The sequence below is a fragment of the Capsicum annuum genome, chromosome 12 (genome assembly GCF_002878395.1).
Source record: "Capsicum annuum cultivar UCD-10X-F1 chromosome 12, UCD10Xv1.1, whole genome shotgun sequence".
NCBI classification, from domain to species: Eukaryota; Viridiplantae; Streptophyta; class Magnoliopsida; order Solanales; family Solanaceae; genus Capsicum; species Capsicum annuum.
Genome location: NC_061122.1, coordinates 3,444,821 through 3,451,171, shown reverse-complemented (window position 1 = coordinate 3,451,171; position 6,351 = coordinate 3,444,821).

The window sequence follows — 6,351 nt, the reverse complement described above, 5'->3', positions numbered from 1 at the left end:
TTCCACCCTAAAAGAATTATACCACTCTCAATACGGAGAGTGAAATGCACGCGCCCCACGTAATTGCCAAATTAGTGCCACATCAGTGCCATGTCACTGCCACATAAGAAATTGTATTTTTTTTTTTTAAAAATAATTCAATAAACATATTATTTTTATATTTTTTTTTTAAAAAGCAAAAAATATATTTGTACTTTATATATATATATATATATATATATAATTATTTTTAATATATATATAAAAAAAGAACCCCCCTACTTCTTCTTCTTTTCCCTCCTCCCCCCCCCCCCCCCCCCCCCCCCCCCGGGCCGTTCTCCTCCTTCAATTCTTTAACAGCCCCCTAGCCCCCTTTTCTCCTCCTTCTTTAATTTCTTTTTCACCATTAACACCATTTTTCACCATTAACACCAATAACTTGATTCGAATTTAACAAGAAATTGATAAATAACTTGTTCATGTAGATTAAGCCATGACTCCTCTATCAACATTTAGAAATCAACAATTGCAAGTAGAACAAAACCTAAACTCATCCACAATAATTTCAGATCTACCAAACGATTTAGCAGCAATAATACTAATATTCGTTTCTTTGTTCCGATCTGCCATGAAAATGCTTCCTGCTTTAATTTTTTTTCACCATTAACACCATTATTTCAAACCTTCTCAAATGCTCCAATAAGCACATACCGAGAAAGTGATAAATTGTCATAAGTTATTTATCATCACAAATTGGATGTAGTCATCTAAAAAAATTAAATAAAAGTAAAAAAAAATTAATGAAGGGAGAGGTTAATGAAGCTTAGTAATGGTGTTCTTGAAAAAAAAAATTTAGCCTAAATGAAGAAGATGAAGAAACGGGGTGGGGTGGGGGTGAAGGATATTAAGAAGATGAAGAAATGAGGTGGGGGGTACGAAGAAGATGAAGATATGGGGGTGTTGGGGTGGGGGTGGGGGTGGGGGAAGGGGGCGGTTATGAAGAAGATGAAAGTGAGATTGTTTGCATGAAAGTGAGATTGTTTTCAATAGCTCCCGGCTTGACAAAACATAATAGAATAACAGACAAAGCAAGAGGTCAATAGTTGTGCTAGATTTTGGCAAGAAACCAACATTAGGTTGAGAAATTACCCTAGTGATGTCCCACTATCGTCCTCGCAAGCAATTTTATCACCTATTCGTGGTGGTATTCGATCTTCATCTATCGAAGTTTGCAGCGAGATGAAGAAGTGATCGTGTCAGTATATTATTTCAAAATTTGATCACAATATCACTTAAATAGAATTGTAATATTTTTAATTATTTTATATAAAGTAAAGTTTTAATTGATTTAGAAGTCAATTATTATGATTTCTTATCTACGTCAAATAAGGACTTTTATTAATTTTTTATATAATATATATAGTATTCTTTTCATACATTTTAGGAGTCATTAATTTCTTTTTATATATATTTAGGAGTCCTTAATTAAATTAAAATTATAGACATTCTTTTTTTATATGAAGTGAAATTCTAATTTATTTAGAAGTGTTAAATATTATAATTTCTCATCTAAATTATATAAAATTTTTAATTAATTTGAAAGTCTTAAATCTTTGGATAATCATTATACCTTCTTTTTTTTTTGCTTCTTAATTTTTTCCCCTTTCCATCCATAGTTTTTATTTTTTGATTATTAAATATTTTTTGCTTTTCATGCCTAGATTTTTTTTTATATACGGTAAATTTTAATTGATCTAAAAGTGTTAAATAGTATGATTACTTACCTAGATAAAAAAGGACGTTAATCAATTTTAAAATATTAAATATTATATAATAATTTAATAATATAAAAGTTAAAAAATACGTGAAAAGATATTTTATCTATTACAGAGACTTTTAGTGAGGACATAAAGTTCAAATGACATTTATAAGCACTTTCACACTTTTAATATCATATATATAGATATAGATATAATCTGATATAGATATTGAATATAGATAGATTAATAGGTAAGGGAAGGATATGAATGATAATTAATTAAAACTTAAGCTAAATCAGGAAATTAGGTTATATGAATGATAATTAATTAAAACTTAAGCTAAATCAGGAAATTATGAACCTATGTTTGCTAATTTGGATACTTATCCCTTTCTTAATTAACTATAATCTCTTTTTCCAATTTTCATATTAAGTCAAGATTGATATCCATTAAGAAGATTAATATTATAATATTTCCTCTCTTATCGCAAATTCTGCAATTATAAAAGAGAGATAATATAACAATTTTATTCACAAAATTATTCATAAAAAGAGATAATATAACAATTTTATTCACAAAATTATTCAATGGAAAATTCTATTTTCCTCATTGCTTGTTTTTGTGGTAAGTATACATCTACAATTTCTATTTGATTTTCAAAGTTAATATTCCTTCTCTTTGTTTAGAATTTATTTTTATTAAATTAAGAGGAAATAAAATGTTAACCTTGTGGTAGATGATAATCACAATAGATCAGAATTCAAATTTCAGTAGAGATCAAAAACCGTTATTTGATTTTTTTTTACTTTTATTTAAAATTTGATGTGTTTGAGTTATTCTATACTTGTGTTTGTGTTGTGGAAAGTACTTGTATACACACAGACTGATTCTAACCCCGCAACTATCAATCTCCCCCACCCCACCCCATAAACAAAATTTGGCCCGATCGTCTCTCATCTGTAATTAAATATATTATGTATATATAATTTAAGAAAAAATGTATATAGACTTTGTCGGGTCGATTAAGTAATTTCTTCGATTTTTTTTTGGAGAAAAATCAAAAACTAAATCAAATTTTATCGATTTTTTAAAAATGTAAAATCAAACCAAACAAGTGAAGTTTGGTTTATGTAATAGGTTTGGTTCGATTTTCTGGTTGATTTATCAAATCGTAAACACCCTAGTGGAAAATACTTGTATACACATACAATTATCACCCTCCCCCACCCTACCCCCACCCCCACCCCCAAAAAATAAAAAATAAACAAAATTTGGACAATTTTCGATCGCCTCCAAATCAATAATTAAGTTATTGTATTCGAGTGAACTCGTAACACTCCTCGATTTTGCAGGCATGTTAATGATGACTCACAATTATCACCCTTCCCTATCCCACAATAAAAATAAACAAGATTTTGGACAATTTTTGATCGTCTCCAAATCAATAATTAAGTTATTACATTCGGCTTAACTTATAACACGTCTCGATTTTCCAGGAATAATATTGATGATGATACAAGTGAATGGTGATGACAAGTTATGTGAATATCGTTTCACAGCTTATGTTCCTTGTGATACTTTACCAGATTGCCCTTCATATTGTAAAGTTGCTTTTCATAATGATCCAACACGTTATGTTGATGCAAAGTGTGAGGATAGTGGTGTACAACATAATTGTGTGTGCACCTATAAACCCCCTTGTAATCGTAATTAGAATTTATTTAGTCTGTTTTTCTTTTTTTTTTTTTTTAAAAACGAATAAATGATGATGAATGAGAAATTAATGTTTTATACTTTGTTTGGATGATGGTTTGTCGTAGTTTAATAATGTATGGTATTGTATGATATGATATGGTTTACAATAGAATATTTGGATGAACTGTATCATTCACTGCTGTTTAATAACAATTTTACAATTTAATTTGACGGTTTGGTACTGTAATGTAACTGCTAAATTTACTAAGATGCCCTTAATTATTATAAATATTAAATTTATTAGTAATTGTTAGAAAAATAATTTTTTTCTACTAATCTGTCACAAATTATGTCATGTAAATATATTAAGTTGTTAAATTCATATAAATTTTAACAAAATTGATACAAGAGTAGATTAGAATAAATGTAATCGAACTCATTATTTATAGCAAAAAAACTTCATTTCCTTTTAGTGTTTTAAAACGTGACCGACCTCCAACGACAAGTACAAAGTTTGAATGCATTTTTAGTCTATGCTACGGGAGTGTTTGGTATGAAAAACAAAAAATAAATCGAGGAAAACAAATGGTTTATTACTTGTTTTCTTGTATTCGTTATGCAAATAGAAAAATATTTTGTAAAAATATCTGTATATATTTAACACAAAATAATGAGAACGAATAGACTAAGGGGGTAGGGTAAGAAAAATTATGAACTTTTTGTTAAGGGTAGGGGTGGGTAAGAATTTTTTTTTGAAATTTTTTAAAAATAAATTAAAAAAAAATATATTTTTGGGTGGGTGTATTGGGCGGCGGGTGGCTGGTAGGAGATGGTGATGGGGTAAATTTTTGTAAAACATTTTATAAATTAAAAAAATTAATTCGGGAGAGGGGCTGGTAAGTGGGATAGTGTGTGTGGGGGAAGGTGGGGGTGGGGTAAGAAAATTTCAAAATAAATTCTTTTAAAATAATTTTTTTTTAAAAAAAATTGGGGTGGAGATTCGGTAAGGTGTGGGGTCGAAGTTAGATAGGGGGTGTGATAAAAAAAAGTTTAAAATTTTTTAAAAAAGAAATTTAAACAATATATTTTTTTTGGACGGGATAGAGTGGGGGAAGGGGGAGGGGTAGGAGGTGAAGTTAAATAATATAAGGTAAGGGATGAAATATGATTATATAATATTAAATAAGGACATAATTGAAAAAAAAAATCCAAACTATGGGATACCACTAAATCGGTGGTTCAATAAAGTGAGGGTTTTCATGGTTATCAAACCATGAAATTAAACCATACCATACAAGACATTTTAAAAAACAATTAAAACAAACATGGTTCCACATTAGTATCCATACCATATCATACTATACCATACCATGAAAAACCACCATCCAAACAGTGTGTTAATCTAAAGTTTTCTTGTATTTGTAATCATTAATCATTGATTGAAATTTGTTTATCCTAGATTTGGTACAATTAAATTTGTAGACGATTTAAGAGCACGTGGTACAATTCAATTTTGCTTGGGCTTTGATTTGTTAACGGTTGGTGAGTCAAGATCAGATGTTACGACTTAAGTTTGATCGGAGTTTGATTTGTTAGCGGTTGGTGAGTCAAAAGTGCGCGTTATGATTCAATTTTTCTTGGGGTTTAATTTGTTAGCGGTTAGAGCAGTTGATTGACTAAAGGAATTAATATTAACTTAATAGCGAGTTAATCAATGATGATGAATAAGAAAGTGGCGTTTTGATCCAAAGATTTCTTATATTTGTAATTGCATCGCTAAATAGCGTCTCTCAATTCTTTGAAATTTAAGTTTGTTCCGACTCAATTATAAAGCTAAGTGACCGAAATTGTGCGAACCCATAAAACTCAGTAAAGAAAAAAAAAAGAAAATATAAGTCAAACATAGTTAAATATAATATATCTTTACAACCTCAAAGGCTAGGGCGGACCTATGTGCAATTTTGTGGTGTTCTGATACATATTAAATTCGACATATTAGATATAACCATATTATAATATATAAAATTGGTATAGGAGTCAAAAAGCATCGTACAAAAAAGAAGATTGCTGACTACTTTGATTTCAAGGTGAAATTTTAAAATTTTAAACGTCAATATGTATGTTCGCATCTCTCCGAGACTTCCATGACCCCTAAATCCTGAATGCGCCACTGCTCAAATAGATGTCCAAGTTGTTGTGACTCAATATGAAATCATGTGATTATGATTGGGATTATGATTCAAACTCATTTATTTAGAAATATCCATAGAAAATGTGAATGATGTAAGATGAAAGACTACGAGGTAATATTACTAGCTCAGTTAATTGATCATCGAAATTTTTATTTTATTAATGAGAGTTCGATTTCCCACGTTGTAACTATCATGTATTTGTATATATTGGTATATAACTATCATGTGTCTGTATTTAACTTAAAGAGAAAAGAAATCATTTCCCCTCCGAACTTGTCCGCTCAACTTACTTTAGCACTTAAACTAAACTTTCGTTTAGTTACCCCCTTAACATCTTTAAAGTATATTAAAATAAGTCCTTAACAGCCCGCGTATAGACAAGAGTTGTTGGGCGCGTTAAAACTCAATTTTGTCTATTTAATTTCTTTTAAATACCCGTTTGGAGGCCCCTAACGGTTATATCCGATTTTCTTTAAAAAATCCTAATTTTGCCTCTTCTTCTTCATCTTCAATCCAAAATTCGTTCAATTCATGAAATTGATACAAAAATTAAAATTATTTTCTCTTTATTTCTATTAAGCCACATAAATTTGAGATTAAAAAACATAAAATCGAATTGATTTTTAGCTTTGTCTCCTTTTCGTATTAAGGTATAATCTCATTCATTACTTTGTTTATATTTTATTAGGAATTACTTTCGTAATGAATTTCTGAATTAATTTGTT